The 25,223-nt window shown below is 45.9% G+C and overlaps 1 long non-coding RNA gene across 3 annotated transcripts in view; it reads right to left on the bottom strand.

The window, feature by feature from the left end:
* The window catches only part of LOC109282799 (uncharacterized), a 124,906-nt gene extending 99,854 nt beyond the window's left edge, over positions 1–25,052 (bottom strand). For all 3 annotated transcript variants that reach the window (XR_009463146.1, XR_009463145.1, XR_009463144.1), the window contains exons 1-4: positions 24,932–25,052; positions 24,161–24,511; positions 22,107–22,205; positions 12,140–12,212 (exon numbers count right to left, since the gene is read on the bottom strand). This is a non-coding gene — a long non-coding RNA (uncharacterized LOC109282799). The remainder of the gene's footprint in view (positions 1–12,139; positions 12,213–22,106; positions 22,206–24,160; positions 24,512–24,931) is intronic.
* Between the last annotated feature and the right edge of the window lie 171 nt (positions 25,053–25,223).

Here is a 25,223-nt window from a genome sequence, read left to right as displayed (position 1 = left end):
TGCACTTTACACCAGTAAGTAATGAACTGGTGTCAGGGCGCTGGTCAAGGAAACCAAGATTTTACTCAAGAAGCACAAAAAGCTTCTACTTCTAATTCACACTGTCATTGTAGTTACTATTTCCAAGTTCCCTGCTACAAATTCTTGCCTTTCATGCGCTTAGAGCTGGGTGTCTAGGTTGACTTCATCATCCATGCTTTTCACCTCCTTCCTCTCGTTTCTCCCCGTTTGACTCCTCCCTTGTACATCTTGTTTTCAAGACACATACCCCAGCTTTGATTTCATTTTCACTGTTAGATTCAATTTCCTTAGGCTGGTACACTGCCAATTAATTCTTTCTAGCTGCAATTTAGGCAACAGTGATTCAAAGTTAAGATGTCCCAGCTAATTGTAATGCAACTAAATAGGCCACAATGCTTTTTGGAAGCAAAATTATTTCATAACCAGGGATTTGGGCTGTTCTGCAATGATAACAATAAAGGCATAATACAGTTTTTAAGCCTTAAAGCTCTTTCCTGTATCCTTTGAAAAAACAGACCAGAAGGAGCTTAAATGGAGCTTGTAAAGAAACGTGAAACTTCTATTTGCCAGTTGACACAGCACTTGGAAATGGCGAGTCAAAACCCATCACTGGGAGCATCTTCACAAGATGCTTCCTGCAAGTTAGCCTGATAACACTGCACAGTGGCATGGTGGTTAAAGACGTGCCAATAGTCTACTGCGCAGTAAGCATCACAAAATAACCATGCACCGGCGCTACTGCACATTTCATTAGTACTTCATTAAACAAGTACCAAACTAAATGCGCAGTAATTAAGGTGCATTCATGAATGTGTAGATGCGCCCAGAGGTCAATCAGACTCCCACCGTGCTGATTTCCAAACAAAAGCTCAGCGTTGAGGATCAAGGACATCTTGTGTGCATATGGGGACACATTCCCAAAGCGGCGACGGGATGCTTGGGAAAGCCATAGATTTATTCATGAGAAAGTGAATTTGCATTTGTCTGAACTTCACTTATGATCTGAACCTGGAATTGAAGACTAGAGGGGCTTTTGTAGAGGAGCTTCAGCTGTCCACTGAGACAAGAAAAAAAGGCCGGGATCCAAACACCTGTCTCGTGTAACAAAACGGCAGGATTTACTGCCCCACTCTAGTGCAGCGGGTAGGCGTGCCACAAGATAACTTCCAAGGTAAGACCCTCCAAGTGCCAGTCTGATCCCCTTCCCAGTCTGCTGCTCTGCTTTCCGCTCCATACTCGATACTCCCTGCCCAACTTGTTGCTCTGCTTTCTTCTTCTTGCCCTGTGGTCCCTGCCTGCTCTGCTGCTCTGCTTTATGCTCCCTGCCCCATCTGGTGTCGTGTTTCCTGGTGCCTCCCTGATATGCCACACACCACAACCTGTGGCATGGGCAGCCTCTGTGTGGCTCACACTCAAAGCTTCACAAGGGTGCTCCAGGGATAGGGTTGCCAACTCTGTTTGAATCTATTCTCGGAGGTTTCCAGAACACCAACGTGCCCACGACACACAACACAAACATGCCCGTGTGCTTGCGTCCATCAGTTATGGATTACAGCGCGTAGACTTCACATCAGAAAGGCAAACGCACATTACTATTACATTTTAAAGACCCACTAGACTACTGTCTAAATTGGATCCAACATTTAATATTTATTTTAAATGCACGCCCTATCATTTATCTCCTGGGTGACTCTCAGCAGTCTCCTGGAGATTTATATCCAATTCCTGGAAACTCCAGGGCAATCCTGGAGGGTTGGCAACCCTAATTAGATAAAAAGGGTTCCAGGAGCCTACGGCCCAATCTCACTGGGTGCGTCTATACGTTCATTAATGCGCAGTGAGTGCCTACTGCGCATTAAACATTTAGTACTTGTATAAGCAAGTAATAAATAACATGTGCGGTAGGCTGTTGTACCGTGCAATAGTGCGATTGCATGCTCTCTGTGTGATGCGTAATAAGCAGTACATGAATACTACCACACATTAGTGCATTAGCATGGCTTTTGCCACGCACGCTAATGCGCAGTAGAATTAGGCTACTGCGTATTAAGTGTCTCATGTAGATGTGCCCGCTATTACTAATGCCCATCTGCTTTATATGCAGGCAAAAGGTAATCAGGGCCCAATCCTTCCCTTACCTGAAACCAAAGGAAAGTTCGCAGTTGGGAGCAGTGAGCCCCTCCTGATCCATCGCTGTTGGCAAGGCAGGGTTCAACAGAAGGTGGTAACGGAGAGCGTATCTGATCCGCTTGGCCATAATCGGCTTAATAATGTTCTCCTCTGACAGGAACGATGTCTTCTCAGCAGCAGCTGAAGGAAGCCTGCAGCCACAACTCTGCCCCAGAAGTTTCGGCCTAATATGTGATCTTTTTTTCTGCCCAGCGCTCCTGGCTGGGCAGTAGGATAAGCCTGTGGCAATGGTGCTGGGCTGGGCTCAGCTCAACCACCAGCAGTCCTTTGCATCTGTAGCAAATGTCTTCCACCGAGACAGGCTTAATTGCCTGGAAGAGGCTTTTATGGTATTTGATGCTCAGCCTTTGAGCGAATCGATTGTTCCAGCTACCCTACTGGTTATACAAGAAAGACTTCAACTCGGTCAGCTCCGACCACCTGTGGGTTGCAGCCTCCTCATTAAATAATGGGAGAGTAATTAAAAAAAAAAAATCTTGACAATATTTATTTAAATAAAAATGGAACCATTTGTAGGAGAAAAGAAGATATATTTCTTTTTTATCCCATATCTGTCAAGACACAACCACGTCGCTGCAGTTTCTTATTCAAAAGAAAGTCTTCCTCAAAATAAAATAAAATCAAATAAAGAAGAGGAAGTCTATTTAACTGTTACACATCAGTGTCTGCTGCTCAGTGTTCATGGGGTGTACTCCAACCTAGTTTTCATAGCCAGCTGCTCATGAATAGACTACTTGAATCGTGTACTCTGCTACCTTATATATACACATTTGATCTCTCTGGTGATGCTCATCACCTCCCAGTCCAGTGTCGCAGGAGCATATTGTTCTTTTTTAAGTTTTATAGAAAAGGGTGGATGAAAGCCTGATGAAGAAGATGAAGGCAATAGGACCTGAGCAAGTGTTCAAACCACAAGGCCATTAGCTTAAAAAAAGCAGATACACCTGCAGGTGCATGTTAAAAATGAACTGGTGTTTCTTTTTGCGAGAGGCCCTGAGCGTGTCGAGGGCATTAGGCTGGCTGGACCAGACCTCTCATCGGCAGCACTCCACCTCGTCTCCCAATATGGGCAAGCTTGGCTGCTCTGCGAACACCAGGACCGCTCTGTAAATGCCTAGGAAGCAAAACTGCCAGCATGTAGGGGGATTTTCAGGTCCAGAAGATTGGCACCTCGGTGGCCATAGAGGTAGGGGCAGGTGACAGCTTGGGCCATGATTTTTATTTAGGTCAAGTCAATGACGTTGATGCCCAAAACAGGACGTTTAGGACTTTATAACGGTCATAAATTGCTAGAAGACCACTTTAGATTAGACACAAAGAAAAACTTCTTGACCACTCAAGCGTCCAGGGTCTGGAATAGACCCTCCCCCCCAAGAAGTGGTACAATCACCTACTCTGGATGTCTTCCAAGGACGTCTGGACGCTCACCTTGCTACAGTCATCTGACCCCAGCGGTCTCTCCTGCCCAAGCACAGTGGGGCTGAACATGATAATCTCGAGAGGTCCCTTCCAGCCCTTAACATCTATACATTTGATTTTTTCATAGTAAAAGTGTGGGCAACCTGTGCCTTTGAAAGACAGAATGGGGGAAAAAAAAGGTTGAAAATGTCCAAAGACCCAAATTCCCTCTTTATTCTGAGTCACTTGAACCAGATCTTGTTTGAGGCCTAAAAGCAAGAGGCCAGCTATTGAGCATCACAGACTGGAGCAAGATGGGCAGTGATTTTACATTCAATAGCGTACAGGCCTTGAGCCGATTCTCTACGGGGAGGGTGGAGGGGGAAGTGCTCCCCCTAAAATAAGTACAAGTGGATGCCACCACGGCTGGCTGGTTTGTAAGGACCGGGTGAGTGAAAACCATTTTCGAGACCTGGCTGGCCAGATTGAGGCCATGGCCCCTCAATGAGATCTGTAGTAAGAGCTCTATTAAAAACACGTGGAGATGCACCACAGAAGGATGCCTCTATGGCAGATCAGGGGTCTATCGTGTGTAGATCCAAACTTGCTCCGAGTACCATTTTGAACCCTTCTGTGGGATTCTGGGAGGAGAGGAACAATGCAAGTCCTCGCAGCTGAAAAAGGCAGTCTGAGGCATTGGCTATTGTCCTTTCTACACCAACAGCTTCACATGATTGCAGCATGAAGACATTTAAATTGAGTTCAATTTAATTAACGGCAACAAAATCAAATGAGTAGCCTGTCAGTGCCAGGTTTTCTTCTCTTGCCCTCCATCCCCCTACCTTTTCCAAAGCTGTGCAGTTTTATTGCAAAATGCTGAATTGGCTTCTGGGTAACGTTTTGTTATTAAGGTTCACCAACCGAAAACTGTTTTAAGTGATAAGCACCAAGAGAAGAGAAATTAGATGGCGAGTTTCTTCCTTCACCCTGGCTTGTTTTGCTCCTCTCATCTCTCTGCACTCAAAACTGCAGTCCAGCCAGTCAATAAAATAAGACTTGGGTAGGTTTTCTTTCCCTTTTCCAAATGACATTTGTCATGGTTCTTGGGCTCCAAAACGACAACAGCAGGTTGGAGCCAGCCCTTTCATCTCTATAGGATGTCAAGTGCGAACGGATGGCTGGCTGCCTGTCTAAACCTGGCAGATCTGTGTCTGCCGAGAAGCATTTCCCAACAAACTGTCTTATGTGCTCATGGAACAAAACCAGTCTGCATAACCAAAGTAGGGAATCGCGGCCGTCCTCCCCGCACCTCTGCATCAGGAGCGGGGAAATGCAAGCAATTTCTGCTCTACCGGATCACAGCAATTTGCTGCCAGACTTCACCAGAAGGCCTAGCTCTGGAAGTGGGGCTCATGGGCCAGCGTGGCTATCCACTTCCAGAGACAGACATCCAAACGCTTTAACATACCTAGCATTTGGGGTTGGGGGGGACCCCAATCTTGGGGGAAAAAAAAGCTTAAATTTTTTCTCCACGTACCTAAAATGAGATGGAGGTCACAGAGCTAACATCGGTCGCAGTGCAAGAGCCAACTGCTCTACAGGCAGACATAGCAATGCCCGGTTATTTATCAGATGGCTCCCTGACCAAAGAGGTAAGACCTGGCCGATAGATGCCACCAACCCATGACTAAATACAAAAAAGCCTGTGGGGTTAAGCCATTAGTGTGCTCTGTGGCATATGCAAGGAGCCAAAGATATACTGTTACCTGCTTGCAATGGGAAGTGAAAAGTTGGACAGATAAGAAAAGCAGCCACAGAGGAAATGTGACTGCACCACCAGGTGTGAAGAGCTAGACGAAGTATTTAATGGCCTATATCCACTCTAAAAGACAGAACCTCTGATATTAGTCCAGCTGGACCAATACCATTCCCTTTGAGGTCCTCCACAAACCAAAAAAACCAGCCCAGGTCTTGCTTAGCTTACAAGCTCCAGAGAGTTGTAAGCTATTAGTTCCTTTTTGGATCCATCTAGAAATATCCATTCACTCTCAAAAAGTATGCTGGTGGTTTTAGAGAACGACCAAGCGGGCAGCAGAGAAATACACTGAGCCAAGTAAAAGTAGAGCATCAGTCTCTCCCCTTCCTTCCCCTCACCTCCACGGTAGCTCTAACGGAAGGTAGTCCTACCCGACTGCTCAAATGCCGGCACCAAAGTCTCTAGGGAAGGGAGATGGACAGTCCCTAGTCAGAGGTAGCAGATGAACTTGCATATACATGGGAAGTGATAATACCGCACTGACTAGGGTACTGGTATACAAAATTAATTGTAATGAATGGAAATAGGGCAGTTGCCCTTCATTAAGGGATAAGTGTACTTCCTCATCACTGAAATTCTGCAAGGTAATGGCATGCCAATCATTGAGATGCATTCGGTTACTCTGGGGTCAGAGATGTCTACTACAGGAAAAAAAAAAAAAAAAAAAAAAAGCAGAACCATGTAGAAAAGGAGAGGCAGCTGAAATCAAGGTCGCCCTCTTCCCCTACAATATACTGCGGTATAGCACTGTCATTCGAATCCCAGAGTCCAGGTCTGCGCAGTGCTTCGCAGCCTCACTGCCAACAACATATTGCAACCTGGTCTTGGTGCTTCTGGCGACTACACCTCACCTTGTGTTATTAGAGAGAGATTTAATTAAACAAATAGCAAATTAGCCAACAATGCACTATGAGATTCACAGTGAATTAAGTGTTGCACTCTTCAGAGGTGAGTTAAGGTTCATTACAAGCGGGAAAAGAAGAACCCGGAGACAGGTTACAACTTGGTTGGAGTGGGGTGAACGGGTGTGGACAGAGGTGGTCAGGTCTCAGTGGGGACACAATCGGTTATAACAACTGGGGTTGAGGAGAGCAAGCCAGGGGCGCCTCGACACCGAAGTCTAGGACCCTTGGCGTGGCACACTGACCTCCCTTTGCACAGAAAACATCTTTCCTACAAGTCTGCTTGCCTGCCATAATCACATAGTGCTAGCGAAAGGTGAGCCACAGGCAAGAGTCAGGAAAAAGAGAGCCCAGTTCATAAGCCCGTCATTTGGCTGGGAAGGGAAATTTGAACATCCTTCAAGACTCCTCAAACAGTTCTCACTGCATGAACCAGACATTCATTAAAGCTACAACTGTGACATTCAGGATCAAGGCTGAGATACAGGATCAAGACAACTATTGCCTGTTGTACTGGGTATTTTCAGGGAGCACAAGCAGCCCTTGGACCCATCACCTCTTGTTTTTAGTTTGTACTTGGGGAGAACAATTCTTCTCCCCCTCCCGTGGCACTACTTTTCACAGGGCAGCGATAAATAAAAGGAAATAATTTGTCAGACACTTTAGGCACAAGACCCCGGAGCCTGATCCTGCCCCACGGGACCAGCAGAGGCAATGAAAGGCCCCATAACCCAATCCTGGCACACAGGGTCTTATCCAGCCTGTGGACCGGCCCCAGGCTGCTCACCCAGCCTGCAGGGCTAAAAGGTCGAGTGCCACTGATTTAAAGCAATTTTTGTACGCTCACGGACGTCGCATGGAGGAGTCCTTTACTTGTTCATGCAGGCCCAAATCCCTAAGAGAAACAAAGACTTTGCAAGAGCAAGAAATGGTTGGGGCAACTTTAGCAAAGATAAGGGCTTTCCTTTTGCCATGTAGTCAACCCAGTCGAAGTCATTCTTAGCTGAAGGGAGTTCTGCTGCTGGAGGCCATCTGTCTATGCCTAGTAGTTTCAGTAAAAGCACATCTTTTTTAAAGACCACCATTTCCACATAAGCTCCCGGTTATGGTGGGAGAGGAAGCCTTGCCAATGTTCACAATCCACCCACTGAGACCTTTGAAGAACTAATCCAACACAGTAAGCTTTCCCAGTATTTGTTTCCAGGACTGGACTGTGCTACTTTTCTTGACTACACAAAAATGTCCTTTTATAAAACACATTGGGTATGTCTACATGAGTGCACACGTGCCTCTTGCAGCATCTCAGACCCCTTTGAGAAGCTGCAAGATGCATGTGCAGGACCAAAATAAAAACAAAGCTTCCTCGCGCTGCATATTTGCCCTAGCCTCTAGCTCCCGCTGGCTGCAGATCTGGGAGGAGCGAGGCAGGGTTATTTGCCCCAAGTGGCACAATTTGCCCCACACCAGAGTGCATGTCAGGGCACACGCACCGAGGCAAAAAGCCCCAGCTCAAATGTGAGCTGCAGCAAGCACACGTGCCTGCATGTGTAGATGCACCCACTGTGTTAGCAGATTGACTGTAGCATATTTTACCAGTTGGAGGATGTCTAGGTTGGTTATCTAATCCAGTGAGTTGCAGCAAGAAAGCCCAGAAGTGACAAAAGCTTGAGTCACCGCAACCAATTCTGCATCTGTCAAAAAGGGGCATCGCCCTCCGACCAGCTAGAGGGCAGCTCCATTACTTTTCCCCAGATCCTCAATTCGTTTGAAGTCTGCATACTCTATGCAATGCCAACGTTGGATTTGCTTCTAGATCTGCAAACTAGGATCTTCCTTCTGCCCTGAACACACCTATTCTGTGGTGGGACATCAGGGACAGCATCCTAAAACTGAAGAGACCAATAAACCCATTTGGGTTTTATCAAATATGTGCCTTTGAATACAGCAATGCAGAAATTGCCATGTAGTGTATTTTTTTCCCTAAGCACCTTATTTTCCCAGGTACCTGGTAAGCAGCAACACTTCCAAGATGCTCTTCCCCCTCCTCTCAAAAATCCTTCTGCATCAATTGGCAATTAAGGCTTTTGTTGCAGGTTGAAATAGCAGAGGATACCCTTTTCTACACAAGCTGCCAATTATCTCTCTCCTGCTTCTTGACCAAGGTGAATATTTAGGATCATTATTTGTTAGACAAGGTCCAAAAGAGAAGAACGAACCTCTCAATTGACCCAAGGTGACACGCAGCCTCATTACTCAAGTTGTTCTGCCAGCATACCAGCAACAGGCTGCCGAGAGCCATGTCACAACAGCCTGAGCAGCCCTCCATAAAAGCACCAGTTGTCATGGGCATCCACAGGTCTGGGGCTCGATTCTCACACTGGTGCAGACTGGGTGCAACTGTAACTCCACTGAAGTCAATGGAGCTACACTGGCCTGTAAAGGAGGAAAGAGGAGGGCTGTCCAGCCACTCACTAACGTCTTGGGAGACATGTTCCCCGGCCTACCATGGACAACTTTGCATGACCCTAGGAAGGCCCAAAGGTTGTCAGCACTGGAGTCCAAAAGTGCAGGCCTCAAAATCCCTATACAGGAAAGACATGTTCTTCATATTAAAAAGTTTCCCAGGTCCCCAACCTCTTGTGTCTCACACCCCAAAAGCATCTCAGCGTAGAAAAGACTGAGCAGCTCAGAGCCGGCCTCACACTTCAGCTCCAACAAGACCCACAAGTTAGGCACTCCTCCATCCTTCTCCCCACCCTAAAGGGCTAGATTTGGAAGGTGTGCTCCAAATAGTGTGCTACTTTGGACTCCGTGTGCTACTTTGTGCTCCCCCAAATGCAGCAGCAGCCACCGTTGCTCTTCACAATGCAATGGGATCTCCTTCTATAAGAGCTCCCTCAATGTAGGAAAGATTTTGCTGACTATCATCTAGTCTAGGTTCCTTTGCAAACCAGGGCCGTAGTGTCTATGCTCCTCAGGGAGACATACTTTAAAGACAAAAGTTGCTCAGATCCTAGCTATGGAAGTATTTTAGAAAACCAAACTATAAAGGAAGAACAGTGCTAGGCCTCGGAGATTCCTCTGATCAGGTATATGCAACCCCAACCCCCACTACAGATACAGCATATAATCCCCTGAGAAAGGCTGTGTTATAACTATTGCTTTTTTAAAAATGTACAATCGGTTCCCCTGCCCTATATACACACATTCACTGAAATACCCGAATGCCAGTCCCAGTGATTATCTGGCCAGAAAAGCATAATCATAATTAGAAAAAGAAAAAACTCCATCGTGTCAACCAAGCATTTTGCAACCTTCAAAAGCAATGAGTTTAGCAGAGCAAAAAGTTGAAGAGGATTATCCAATGAGATCCAAGATCAACATGCCACGAACACCAAACCTTGCGACAACGCTGATCCATCGTTTCCATGGAAGAACCTGTTCTGACTAAGTCCGTGAACAACTTTCAGACAAATCAACCAAAGTTGCTCACGACGGCCTCTTTGCAGGCATGCAGGCTTCACAAACAAAAGTTTATTCCTTACGAAGGATTTGAGATTTGCTCAGCTCTAATTATCGCCAGTAATTTGGAAAATTCATCTCGTTTTCATCCCCCCCCACTGAAGTTTTAATTAAAAAATTAATAAAAACAAACAAGCTCTACAAAAAAAAAAAAATCCAATTATCGCAGAGAGAGAACTGAAGCCACAGATACCAATTTCTGCAGATTTTTGGCAGCTGTGACAAAAAAAAAAAGCAGCAGTATTTCCAATGCTTGCAATTTTATTGATAGCTGCATGATATTTAATGTTCTACTTAAAGCCCTTGTTGTTAGATATGGGGAGGTGATAATCCCAGCTGTCAATTTAAGAAAAAAAAAAAAGGAAAAGAAAAGGAAGGATGGCTGCAGCTGTAAGGATGGGTTCAAAAGTGCGACTGAACAGACCCCAGAGGTTCAAATGCCAATCAATCAATAAAATAAAGAACTAAAAGTAGCTTCTTTAAAAAGAAAAACAATTAAGCCAGCATCATGATTGCAGGGGCTTGACTCAATTTGAACATCTGGGGCTTAATGACTGAGATCAGCCAGCTCAAAAAGCTCTCCGAAGGATGCAACAAAAGCGGGCTGCCACCCAGACCCTGAACGCAGAGCAGCAACACTCCTCCCCTCTTCAGCTATCGGACGCGGCATCCGTCTCATGACGTCTCTTTGCTCCAATTCATTTTCCAGCTACTTGTCTGCAGGCATCTATCAGCAAATTAGCCTCTTACAGGCAGAGAGCTCCCCTTTCTGACGGACAAGTGGACATTCATTGCAATGTGGTTTCCCCTTCACCGCTGAACATTTGCAGCCTACCTATTACACTGGGCTCACTGCTACTCTGGGGCTGTTCTTGTATCGTCTTATTAATTAGCCAGCACTTGCTCACACTGAAGGCAACCAGCTCCTTAGGAAAGCATGCACTAGTTGGGTAAAAAGGCAAGCCCTTTGCGAGGCACCAGATCTCTCCCAGGTCCACCGGGGAGGGGGACTGAGCGGGTTCCTTTCTGAACGGGTTCGTTTCTGTTCGGTGCCACAAAGTAAATAAAAGGAGGAAATGCATATAGTAAAAGCTACAGGTCTCACAGCACACCCATGGGCGAGTAACTTGGCTCCCATGAGTGCCCTAATGAAATCAGTTCTGGGATCATTCCTATGAATAGAGTTGCACGGATGTCACAGCTTTGCTATGGACTCATACTGCGGCCTAAATTTTAACAGATGGCTTCTGATTTTGAGATGCCCAACTTGAAACGCCTTGAGATGCCCCAGAGTCACAGCATCCTAGAAAATGAGGGCCGGAAAGGACCTCAGGAGGTCACATCTAGTGCAACCCGCTGCTCCAAGCAGGACAAGTCCCATTTTAGATCATGGAAGGCATTACATACTGGGCCTCCTACCCAAAAAGAGTCAGTCACATTTAAAGTTCAGGATGCATACATACACACGCTTCTAAGTCAGTGTCCTAACTGGGTCACTTATATCCATGCTGGAATGACTTTAAAATAATCCCAGGTAAGCATCTTAATTTCTGGAGGACACCATAACTGTGCATGCAAAATACAACCGAGCTGCTCTGTAGCTCAAGTCAGATAATGAAGTCTAAAGGCCAACTATTCTTTTCTCCATTATGAACTGTTGTTCCCCTCTCTCTCCCCCCACAATTTTATTTTATTTTTTAAAAGCAATTCCTCCAAAACTTTAACACACGAGCATACGAAGCAATTAGTTTCCAAGATAACGGCGACATTCTGACTTTGGGATGAAGAGGTTGAAATCATTTACTACAAAGAAAAATTAGTTTACTTTTTTTTTCCCCCTGCGAGGAAGCGATGCTGCAAGTCTCAATTCACACGTGTAGATTAAGAACAGCTTGGGGCTGTTCGCAGGCTATTTTGGAAGCTAACCTCTTAGACCAAGGCCATGAAGTTAGTCGGCAGGAACATACTTCAAGCTTAGTCAATGGAATAGTTTCTTTATAGCAGCGGTTCTCAACCTGGCTGGACTCAAGGCACCCGTCTGAAAGTGCCAGCTCTTGGCTCTCACTCATTTTTCACCATGGAAAAACAATACAGCAATTCTTCTGTTGCAAAGAACCCAGAAAGACCACAACAGGTAGGAAAGTTTGGGACACTACAGATTCCCATCTGGACTCTCAGGGTTTATCTTGTGCATCGCACCTAGGCATTTGCACACCTACCAGTGCTAACATTACACGGGGCCTGGGTTGAGAACCGCAGCTCTAGAGGTTAATTTGGAAGCATTACTTACAAGTTCATATGGTCAGTCAGTGCAGGGGTCTCCTCCCAGCTTCGCCCAGTGGGACAGCAAGTATAATCGATCTCTGGAGCAAAAAATTAAGAAAAAGGACACTTGCAGTTTGGCCCTATTGGAAGCAGCAATAGTCAGAAAGCAAATGGAGCCACCCCTTAGGGCATATAAGATCCAGCACAGTTCTCTGACCCCAATCATTTCCTCCAGCGACCAGTCTCAGAGCCACACCAGTTTGCACCAGTGCAGAGAGATAGATGGAGATTGCTTGGCTATTCTTGTACCCTTTTCATTAGGGCACGTAAAAGCTCCACCAGCCCTCAAAGGAAGAGTAAAAGCTTGCCCGCCCTAAGTCACTGGAGGCAATGGTGCAAAAGGCAGCCCTGTAGGTTAGGTGTTCAGAGGGGACCCGCGAGCCCAAACTCTCTCTTTCACACTAGCTTGCAAGGAAACCAGTGCTACGCTTCTAGGGAAGCAGGGTTAGGAAGACACAGCCAGAAACCCACTAGAGGGTACAAAATTATATGCAGCAACTAACATAGGTTTTCATTGCCTCTCTCCAACTCTGCACTGGTTTTACTGTTGCAACAGCTTACCTGCACACCACCAGCAGCTGCTTCAACTCCTCAGCTAGCATGCAATCAATCACTGCAGCTGTGTGTGTGTGGGGGGGAAAGGTAGCTTTTCCCAGCATGCACCACTGCCCAACCTTCCCTCCCCATGGGTATTTTGTGAACTACAACCCCCAGGATGCCCTGCAGCTGGGACAAAACAGAGCACACCTGTAAGTCTGCATTAATGACGGCCTCCGCTGCAATCTGCTAAACCACAGTCCAGGTGTGTATTTGAGCTCTTGGTACCAGTGCAGCAGGTAACCACAGTGCTGACTCTGAAGTGCAGCTGTATTTCAGCATGACTGAATCAAGCATGCAATTTCTTCTGATGCAGGTAAATTGGGGAAAAAAAAGGGTCTGCAACAAGAAACTGCAAGATGACATGCAGGGTAGCTGGGAAAGCAAGAGGAGGAGTAGTGGCATGGAGCACTATGGAAGGCCAAGATCATTCCCGCTCATAACGGATTGTCTGTTTGCATTTCTCAGCCTTGCGGCGTGCCGTGTTCATTCATTGCTTACCGTAACAAGCATCGCACTGTACATAAGACAGAGCAACAGAATGCAAATATTGGCTGCGAGGACAGGAGGTGAAGTTAGCTTGGCTACAGCAGACAGATCTGTAGCGTTTCAGGACAGAACAAAACTGTGCATCTCATCAGAAACACAGTGAATGCAGCACACCTGCCCTCTCCTTCATTAACTCCAGCACCCTTCAAGGCACCAAGGTATTTCAAGGAAAACCTGCCCATTTCCTATACTTTATGCATATAATAAGATACTGAGCCAAGTTCAAAGTCTTCAGTCCTTATCTTCAACGCCCTCCATAGTTTTGACTCGGGAGACTTAAAAAAAAACAAACACACCGAACCCTTTGGACTGGATGCTGGGATTATTTAATCTGGAAAAAGAGAAGGCTGTGGGAATGGCTTTAAATACTGGAAGAGGCATGATGAAGAGGAGGGTGATAGACTATTCTCTGTGGTCACGGGGGACAGGACAAGAAGGTGTAGTTTTAAACTGCAAGAAGAGAAATGTAGACTGGATATGAGGAAGATCTTTCTAACTCCGAGCCTGGCTAAGAATAGAAACACACTACTTCGTGAGGTTGTGGGAATCTGCATCCTTTGATATATTTAATTGCTGATTCGACAAACACTTGTCTGGGATAGTTTAGACACATGTTCCTGCGTGGTCCAGCCTCTTGATCCATATCTGCTGCAAATGGAAGATGCATTTTTCCAGTGTCCGTGCCGAATATGCATGCAAAACAATGCAGATACATTATACACCTAACTCAACCAAAACAAATCACCCGGAAGATGAGAGATGGGGAACAAGCCATTGAAGGTAGTCGTCAGTCATGTTACTTAAATGAATTAATACAAGTGCTCAGATACAAGGACAAGAGATTACTGCATGTTCTTCCTAGCGAGCAAAAAGGTCTGCCCGTGCTTCTTCCAGAGAAGGGTGAAGACTCATTAGCACCCTGATCTCTATCCTTGGGTAGCCCAGCTCTCTGGAGAAAGGCTGTCCATCTGGAAACCCATACTTCACTGGCAGTGCGGTGAAGGGGAGGAGTGAAACACCTAGCGCATGATCTGCCTGGATCCAGCGTAGCATGGGAACCCCTGCCCTTCCAAAAGCATTGCAGTCACTTTGCAAATGAACAAATACGGAAGTACACGCCTCTTGGCAGCGACGATACAACAAAGCCCCCCTGTTGAATGCCAGGCTCCCTAGGATGGGAACAAATACCAGTCGCTTCATAATCGCGTTGCCAGAGAGCATTAGTTTTAAACTGGATGATCTCCCCTGAAAGGTAAAGCACTTTATTTTCCAGCTGTTAGCATAACTGAGTGCTCTGTTAAACTCCCTGGCTGCGTTACCTGCAGGTTTCCACTATCCCAGCTTTAATTGCACTCCTGACACACACAACAGGCCTCCTGGGTCTCCCTGGGAGGAGGTGTGTCGGCGAGGTGTAGTCTGCCACCCCGTGCCCCTCTCTCTTCAATCAACAGCGGCGAAGTAACCCCTACATCATTAGTGACAGAGACAGATTTGCTGCCTCCGGCCAGGCTCTGCTTGTTAAGAGAGCCCTGTACATTCCCATAACTTGATTTGAATTTTAATAAAGTTTGTTTAAAACCGGCAGTTCTAATCCTGAAAGCGGCTATGTAAAATTGGCACTTGTTATTTAACAAATCTACTACCCAGTCGTCCTCAGAGGCCCATCCATTTGCCTGAAAGGCATTTTCCCTGCATTCGTCTCCTCCTAGCTGGAAGAAGGGGAGTCGGATCCTTGTTCTGATTCAGTCATCAGTTGTGCTGTTAAATGAACTCCAGTGGCAAGGAGAAATGTTGTGCGTGCACCCCTGGAGAAAATGAAGCGGTCTGGGTATAAATGCGGGGGAGAAATTCACCCCCAGCATCTTTTATCTCCATGAAAGATGCACGAGCTGGAAAGAGCCAAGATCAGCTCCGGGAACCAGAAAACTGTTGATATCCCTGGAGTTACCTTGGAAATGGTTTACGTTCGCTTTGCCAAGATACTGATGAGAGTCCCGGTGCTGTACATTTGTATCATAAGGGGAACCAGAGAGATTTGGATGGATGGCTGGCCTGGGAGCTGCCACTGAGAATTTGTTTGTAGGGCGATACAGCACTTCTGAAAAAGAAAGGGAAGAGGAGAGAGATTCGCAGAGCCCAGGGGAACATCCACAGTGGGCAATTAGAAGAAAAACATCAACCATTTCTAAATGGAGCAAATCTGATCTGAAATCGCTGAGCGACGGTAGACGCTCCATTGTCTTTTCAGAGCAGACTCTCAGGCTCCAAACCAGCAGCACAGTCTTGGAGTTTGGCACCTTTTGTAGCATTTTGCACGTTCTTGCACACTTTCTAGCAAAGCGAGGGCCACGCCTCTACCAGGATAAGGGCGAGCACAGGGAAGACCGCATAGGGATGATGGATCAGCAACACACAAGGGCAAGAAAGTTCCCATAGGGGCAAAAGGAGCATGAGAACTATGCTATGTTCCTTGATTTAAAGCATGATAAATACAGCATGATGTTTTAGCTCCAATGAGAGTTTTGCCACCGACAGAGATTTTACCCAGAGGCCTTTTAACCGTTTAAGATTAACCATTTAAGATTAGGCTCTGAGCATTTAGTCGCCCAAGGACACAAGAAACGGATGGTCCAGTCCCAGCCCTGCCAGGGACCTTCTTGGCGACAAAGACCGACGTTTGCAGGGGTGGAGGAGCCCCTCCTGCACATGCGGCAGAGGATAGAGAGCGACTGCAAAGTAACTGGTGGCCCGAGGCTTGGACTCCTATCGGTTGTGGTGGGACCCGTGTGACATCTGGGGTGGTCAGCGTTGAGGTAGCATCGGTCACATCAGGCTCCCTCTGCTTGGGAGGTATGAACAACAAGCCTGAAAGAGGCTTTGTTACGAAGCTGCCAAACACCAACACCACACATCAGGGTACGATGCCAGACGTAAAATATGGCCCCTATCGCAGCGCAAAGTATTCAGGGTCCTCAGGCCCCTGGCACGCATTGATCAAAGCAACCTTATGTTTAGAGCCTCCTGGTTCCACCAAGCATTAAACATGTTGAGATGACATCCAATTTTCAGCAGACGTTGCGACCTTCTTAGTGGGTAGGGAGGCCTGTTGACCAAGACGTTATGAGCTCTGTTTTGGTGCTTGGTGTCCATCTTATCCCTTGTTTTCCACCCATTGGTCTTCTGAGGTGCATAGAGGCTAATTCTTCTAACTTTCCCAATATTTCTGCTTAGGCCACATATGGTCTGCTTTAGTGAGGCCTATTTTGGCTGGTGCTAACAAGCCTCTGTACAATTTCTGTATGCACTGACCAATGGACGTCAGTGGAGCATGCACCAATCCATGCACCAGCACGGCCTACGTGAGACATTCTTGCTCTCCCACCCCACATCTATACCCCTGGACATGACTTGGGCAAGTCACTTGACTGCTTCTGCATAGTTTCCTACCCACAGGTGGTCTGTTTGGAGGGTAAGCACCAAAGCTAAAGGCACCTTGAATCCAACTGGGTATACCATTAATATTCCTATTGGAGAACATTGAAAAACTTGTATCCGCCATCCCACCGACTTTAATCCTTCTGTAATGGAGTCACAGCTTCATAATCTGGCCAATGGGCAGTGGAATCCTTTTTTTGGGTGACATTGCGGTTGCCGAAAGGATGTGTGGTCTCTACTATATGAAGGATCTCTCTGGTGTCCAATGAAAGAGGAAAGAGCTCTGCCTTTGAGTGGAAACTTTGTGTACCTGAAGCAAATCCTAATCACACTCAAGTCAACATGCATTTGCTTCTTTTTTTTAATAAGCCCCAGAAAATTGGCCTTAGGTGTGCTCTGAATAAGACAATGCATAACACTGAATGAGTCTTTGCACGCGTGCGTGCATGTGTGCGTGTTGAGATGGGACTGCCTGTATAAGTGTGCGCGCAGAGACTGGGTGCCTCTGACAGCAGAGCAACGAGGGAAGCAATTACAACCGCAAATAAAACTATTATTAAAAACCCCAATGTTTTTAACTGCTATTTGTGTATAATCGCTTGCAGACAAATGAAGAGAACAGTAAGTGCTAGGAGAATAATTTGCTGTTAATCAAAAGTAATAAAGTGAACAGCCTCATTTCCTTTTAAAACATCTCTGATTTTAATGCCGTTGTATTGCTCTGCTTCCAATTGATTACATGCTGGCTTAGAGGAAATTTGACAGCAGGCAGAGTCAAAATTAACAATACTATTCTCTTAGTGCCCTTCTGGGGAGAATTTCAAGGTTTCCCATGGTCCCATTTATAACCCCCGCAGCAGCACAAAGTAAGACACCAGTAAAGGCTATTGTGCCCATTGCACAGTTGGGGAAATGAAGGCACCTACACTTAAGAAGACATGCCTGAGCTCATGTGAGCCCAGAGAAGAGCTTTAAAATGAACTCAGGAGTCCTAGCTTTTTGTCCCTCACTGTTACCACCAAGGAGCGGTGCTTCTATGGCTATACGGACATAAAAACCATGAGCTGAACACCAGACTGCTTCATTAGGAACCAGATCTAAACCTCATTGAAGTCAATGGACAAGCTCTTGATGGTATCAGTGACCTTTGGATTGGTACCTTGATGCCAGCTGGATGACTCATTTTGGGCACCCGCATTTGAAAATGCTCATCTCTGACTTTGCAGGCTGGGTCATTCATTTGGGATGGGATTGACCCCAAACTGTATCGTAATTCACTTTGCAAAGGTGAGCGGTAGCCCTCCACTCTATAAGAAGTCTTATTATGGAGCCAAACAGACCTTTCCCTCTAGGATCATAAAACTGATGTAGGATTTGGTACAACTGAATACAAGTGACCATTTGGTTCAGTGCAATTTAATTCTTCTAGGGCATCTTCCAGATATAGTCATGTCAAAGGTACAGACTGCAATATAACCGCGAGCAGAACATTTATGGCCGGGTGCTTATTATTCAGTTCTACAGTAGGCATCTAATCATTTTTGAATGGAAAAGAAAATTCAATTCAATCCAATCATAATACATTGTCACTAGTCAAATTGAATATAGCTTCAACATTCAAAAGCAAACTGTCAATAAATCCATGTGGGCTGTAGATAGGAACAAAGAGCAAAATCATGTCTAGCTGTTGCACATGATTCTAAACAAGCTAAGTTTGATTTTGATAATGATCTTCCTCCTAATGCACCTTGTTCCTTAATTTCCTCCATCATTAGCTCATCCTGAGAAATAATATATAATAATGAGGCAGGAAACGTGGGGTTTAGATTTCTCATTAGCGCATTGTGATCTCCGACATGGGAGTCACACCCCTCACTTTCCAGCCTCGCTCTCCCTACAGCTGGTTTATTTGTATTGTTTCCAGCCCAGAGGAGATGCAGTGTCTAACTCAGTGGCACTTGGCATGTGGATAGCCAGCTTGAGACCTGCAACACATCATTAGTGCTTTGTGTTCTTAGATATATTTTTAAGCAACCATCATTTAGCATTCGGCGGTGACACTTTCTCATTTCCACCTGCCATTATGTCTGCTATAGAAAAAATACACGGATGTGGGTCAACTATTATAACGTGGATGAATTCGGCTTTTTCTTTTCATGGTTTGAATCACCCTAAGGACCCAGGAGCAGGAAAACTATCTTATCGCAGAAGTGCAATGGTCCTTCTCACTCGCTATCAAATCTTCACTGACATCCTAATCCAGCTGCTTCCAGACAAGAGTCATTTGAAGCACCTTCTGCCTGCAAAGCACCGGACGGTCATTAAGCTTTGCCACATTCCTGTAGGGGCAAGGGGATGATGATTAGCTCCATTTTACACACAGGAAGAATCAAGACCCTCAGGGACTAAGGATGAGGGTAAGACTGAAGCAGAGCCAGCTTCCTGCATGCAAACGGATCTATAGTTCAGGGTCTGCCCTTGCACATGGAAGGAGTCAAAATTGGGGTTCAAACTCCAAACTTGGTATTCAATACCGTCCTGGCATCTTTCCATGCACCCATTTCTGAGGCCTAAGGGGTGTTTTCCTGGCATTCCTGTCCGATGCACCCTCCTGGGTATCCCCTGTCCGATGCACCCAGCCCCACTCCCTCAACCCCCCTCCAGTCCATCTCAGGTGCTTTCCCTGCACTGTCTTTGTGTCTCACGTGGGTTTCAAACACTATTTTTTCCCCCCAATATGATAACTGAGCCAAAGCCAGGTTTTGGCTTGACCTCCTCCTTTGGCTTATAGAGAGGAAGGAGTGAGGTCCAGGGTGTAATTTGGGGGAAACAGTGGGAAAAAGAGGGAGCACAAAGCTTGGCCTGGCATCACACGGGATGATCAGTCAAGGGAACATAATACAGCTGCCCAGTGTCCTCCTCCCTGACCTAACCATGACGAACCTGGCCGTCTCCTCTCCCAAACCAAGCTGCTGGACATGCAATAGGGAGGAATAGTCCAGCCAACTCTAACTACTCAATGGGCTAGCATGGTTAGCAGTCCAGTTTCTCAGCCAACATCACATCTCTAGGTAATATGGCCAGCATCGTATCCGGCTGCCTCGGACTCCCCACCTGAATTACGTGGTGCGGGCTGACCGCTGGATCAACCGAGAGCCTCCACTGGCATGTGTCTAGATGAACTTGTGCTGCCTGAACCATAGTGGCAAGACAACTAAACCACATGGGAAGAGACAGTGTGACTTTTTTTTTTTTTTTTTAAAGGCTGTGACTATGAGGCAGAGCAGAAAAAACTTCTGTCTCTGAATCCTGCAGTGACTAGATGATGCCGCCCTTGTGCTTTTAACGGTGCCTTTTGAGCAGCTCACTTTAATCAAACAGATGATCAAAGCCACGCTGACATGTGGCTTATTGCAGCAGTGACAGCCCATAAACCCCGAGCCTAAACTTCTTATGAAAAGCGCAGTTCAGGAGACTCCAGCTACTCCAGAGCCAGATGGTGACAACCACAAAAAAATCAATCTACACATTCAGATTTGCTTCGGCTGCATCATGTATTGTGCGAGGGCTTCCTGCTCCCTTCACCGTCATCATCTCCAGAGCGTGATCCGTGGACCCGGGGAAAGCGGAGCAGGTTTCGGGAGGGATTGAAAGGGGTGAGGGACTAGAGATCCACACCTGAAGTGAAAGGCTGGGGGAGAAGCCAAACAGCAGACTCTCCGCATGTGATATTAGCCTCATTTGGCTGCTTAATAAACTCCTATGTCTTACCTAGAACTGGTTGGGAATTTTCCATTCAAACACTTTCCTGGTAGAAAAACATTTAGGCTTCCCATTTTCCAGGAAATGTCAATTTTTCAAGCCATTGCAGAATTTTACTTCCCCCCCCACCTCATTCCAGAATTTCACCCATCGCTGGAAATCCAGTTTCCTGATAACGCTGCCTTCCTTCAAAATCCCTTGTTACCTACATAATAAGCACCATACACATACTATAATGTTGCTGTGAAATTCTTGCCATTGCTCCCGTTTCACAGATGAGGAAACTGAGGCACAGGGGGTGTGCCTACATGTGCATTTATATCACATGAAATTTACTGTGCAGTAAGTGGGGTTTAGGTTGGCATCTACACATGCAGGCATTATAATGCAGTAACGCTGTGTGTGGACTGACTTGGGACTAAAGTTACTCCCAAATTAGTGCACACATACAGTGTTACTGCCCAGTAACTTATCAGGTGTAAATGTGATACCTGCTTCATGCAGGTATCACAATTTACTCCCAAGTCGGCATAAGTCACCTTATTTACTGCACAGTATGGGCGTGCATGTGTAGACACGTGCCCATACTGTGCAGTAATTTTTGGTCACTGCACAGTAACTTAGGTTACTGCACAGTAGATGTGCACATGTAGACGCACTCAGGGTGGTTGAGTCACATGACTAAGGTCACCGAGGAGGATTCTGGAAGAGTTGGGCATACATTTCCTGACCCATCAGCTCAACCAATAGCACACAGCAAAGGAGCAATCATATCTGCCCGCCTTTGACTCCCAGCCTTGTTTAGCAAGAAACAAGGGGTTTGCTACATTGCTTCCCCCCTTCCACTCACACTCCATCAAATAAAGGTTTTTAGGAGGGAATATCACCAACACAGCAAATGTGAAACAAATGCTACAGAATATACCTAGAAAGGGAAGTTCGGGATCCCGCATATTCTTACTAGAAATCTGATGGCTCTCCGATCAAGGAGCAGAAATATATAGTATGACCTCTATGTTCGAGCAAAACAGTTCAGGTTTTTGAACAGTCAATATTAGCCAGGAGCTGCTTGGGATCAATATACCACCCATGCATTATTCATAGAAATCAATTGGGAGATCATTTTGAATGAAGGATGAGTCCAAGACAACTGTGTTGTCTTTTTCTTTCCCCTCCTCCCACCCGCTTTGGCAGACAATTTGCCAAATCTACTTTGCAAAGGAGGAAATTATCCGTTCTCAATTACTTGCTCAGCCCTGGTCTTCACCTATGCACACGTCCCCTGAAAGCTGATAACAATAACCTTGGAATAATGGTGTGAAAAAGCAGATACACTCTATGCCACCCACTGTGTTATAATGGACTTTTGTGGCTGTGTCCTCAGCTAAATCTCTGACATTTCTGCATGGACCCCATGAGAGAATTTAATCTGCACCGTACTGAAATTGCTTCTGCCATTTCTTGGAATTTATCACCTAATTACATTTTCTACTACTATTGTTTCCTCTTGTTTTCTCAACTCCTCTTTGGAATCACTACTGGAAACGAGTTTCCTTCATTTAAAAAAACAAACAAGCAAACCAACCAACCTCAATAGCCTCTTTGCTGAGGCTGCGTTGGAGTTCTCCGTGCTTGTTTTTCATGGGGTCCAGTGTATTTCCTTTTTTCCTCCAGGAGCAAAGTGCAATCTGTATGAGATTAAGAAAAGAAAGAGGGAAAAAAACTGCAATACTAAGTAACCCAGTGATGGAGCTGTAATCTGAGTGCCTGGGGAGAGAGAGCCTGCTATGCAACGTCCATCATCACGGGGAAATTTGCCAGTCGAACTGCTATTGTGCCGTTCTCCTGCAGAAAAATGAGGGGTCTTTATGCACTTCACATGATGCTGGCATTTGAAACTCCCAAATTGGACAGATTTCTCCGCAACACTGTTCCTTTCAAATCCAATTCTTGCCTTTACCCCCATACATCTAATTATTAATGGCCCCAGATGGCTCAGTCTCGTTATCTGCTGCTTCCAGATCTATAATTTCTATCTTAAGCAAACTTCTAAAAAATTGTCAGTGGTGATGAATGCACGGAGGCAATAAAAATGCCAAAGAACAATGGCAAGACTGTGCTGGGCATCACGTTGCCCCTTAGGGGAATTGAAAGTGTTTATTTTTGCAAGGGCCTGCGAGGAGCAGAGACTTGGAAGTTTCCCCGTACAGCTTTATATATATATGGCCTCGATTTGATTTTCTGACTATTGTGATAGGTGCATGTGTTTCTGGAGCTTGGGATAGCAGCACAAGTCTTGGGTTTTATCGCTGTCACAATCTAGTAAGAGGCATACATTGCACATACCATTTATACCATATGGACTTCTCCATTTCTTTCTACATTGCCTTTCCCTTCAGGCTGTAATTAGGGCCTCATTTCTTAGAGATCTGATTCACCATTGTTTCAATGACTCTGGAGAATCATAATGAAAGAGCTTGCTGATATGGCTCAGCATGCTATAGGCAAGAGATGCGCGCGATTTGATCATTCATACATATACGTAGCATGCCACAACTAGAACTAAAACCTTAGGTCTTTGATGCCATAAACTCAAGGAGTTAGCACTCGAGTTAAGAGATCTCCCCAAAGTGGCAGTGGTGGAAGTTAGTATCAACAAGGCCCATTCCTCTCTCTCGGGAATGCACACACATAGATCTCATTTGCCTTAACTTCAGCTCTCACTCATTCAGACCCATATTATCCCTCCTCCAGAAATCAGCAGTGTGACTTCCCAAGGGAAAAAACCCTAACTGTGGAGAGGCAATTGTCTGGATGGACAAAGCATGATGGGTTAGGGAAACCAAGGTACTCCGCTGAGCTCTGCCACTGATATTTTGTGCAACCCTGGGCAAGTCACTACACCTCACACTGCCTTGATTTGCCATCTAAATCTTTGCTCTCTTGCCAGCTGAAACCATCAGCTCTGTGGGGCACAGCTGGTTACTCTGTAAAGTTCCCAGTTTAATAGGATCCCAATGGGATAACTTTAGGTGGTACTGCAATCATCCAGCTCATAACAGAGATGCCTGGCTAATAAGCAGGAAAGAAACACACGCAAAAAGAAAAAGAAAAGAAAACTTCCTCCAAGTAGTGTTATGGGAGACTAGTCTTTCCACTATGAAAGTGGAACCAGTGGTTTTCAAGTCTAATATAGTTGACTTTACTTTTGACCGGTTCGCTGTGACTAACTTTTGCTTGAAGGTGAGGCATTAACACAGGCAAAACACTGTTGTGGGGCAGGAACAGTAGACCTCTGCCATACTGTTGCCTGCCAAGTGCATTCCCGAGACCTTCCCTTCAAGCACAAATCAGGTGCATGGACTATAAGGCCTGTCTAATAGACTCATCAGGCTCAGTTAAAGAGTAATTTAAGTAAGACCCTCTGGATAAATGGAGCAGAGGGAGGAAAACAACCTCTCTCTCCTAGCTATTACTTCTTTCATGCCCAAACTTTTTCTGCCATTAGAAATGAGGAAGCCGACTTCATCCTGGTGGGCTCCATAAGAACACCTCTGATGGAAGGAGAGAGAAGGAAATAAGCCAGGATATCCAATACAGTGGGGAGAAAAATATGCTTTGTGGGTTACTTTGTGATCCTCACCTCTTCTCTTTTTGGTCATCTGCATATGGCTTAGAACAGGAGACTCACTCAGGGGCTGCAGCATCGGTGCACGCTTTGGAAAGCATGCTTTATCTTCTGGACGAGGCCCACAGCCACGTCAAGGAGCTGTTCTCAGTGAAAACGAATGCGGCTGTCTCTAGACGCCAGTCCGTCTCTGAACCCAGCATCCTTTTCACTCTCTACCTGCTTTCTAATTGATTTGTCTCATTTGGGATTATCCACACTGGGTAATTAAATCAAGACAGCTGTTTTTTCATCAAAGATTACCAGCTACTCAATCTTCCGGGCAGAGGAACACCACTGTTAGCACATAATGGATTTTCCTTAGTCCTATTGTGATACAAATAAATAATATTAGGAACAAAGTACTGGAAGGGACCTTCGGAGCCACACGGTCCAGTTCCCTGTATATACAGGCACTTGTTTAACAAAGGAATCCCCAAAACTACCACTTTACACCCTCACATGCAATTGTTAGGAACAATAGCCAAAACAGCCAATACTGACAACAGGGGAGAGCAACCAGTCAACTTAAGTCTCAACCAGTCGACTTCAATCTCTCAAACCATACAGTTATTCCCAGGCATCTTTGCTGTACAGGAATCAACCTAAGCCAATCCTCAAAACACAGTCCATACAGGGACACACACAGTCCTGAAGCCTCTTCCCACACCCCAAGAAGATGGTGCCAGATTCATGCTGCTCCCTCAGCACCGCTGTGTAATTTTCCCTCCCTCTCCTCTGAGCAACCTTTCCTGGTCTTGTGGTGCTGATGCCTTCAACCTTGCAATCCTGGGTCTTTTCCCAGACTTTGGGAGAATCCTTGCCTTATCCCCACACTCTGGCTCTTCTCCATATGAGCCTTTAGCTTCTGGTGGCCAGCTAATCATCCTCTGCACCTGGTCCAGTTCTCCTAGGCATCCTGCAATCACTCCTGACTGCTTACAGCTGGCTGTATTCCCCCGTAAGCCTGCAGACTCCTCCACTTTGCAGCATGCAGTCTGCTGCAAGCCTTTGCCAGCCAGCTTGGTATAGGCAGGCA

The sequence above is a fragment of the Alligator mississippiensis genome, chromosome 6 (genome assembly GCF_030867095.1).
Source record: "Alligator mississippiensis isolate rAllMis1 chromosome 6, rAllMis1, whole genome shotgun sequence".
In the NCBI taxonomy this organism is placed as follows: Eukaryota; Metazoa; Chordata; order Crocodylia; family Alligatoridae; genus Alligator; species Alligator mississippiensis.
Note: the sequence above shows the minus strand (reverse complement) of the source record. Positions and strands in the feature narration are given on the sequence as shown.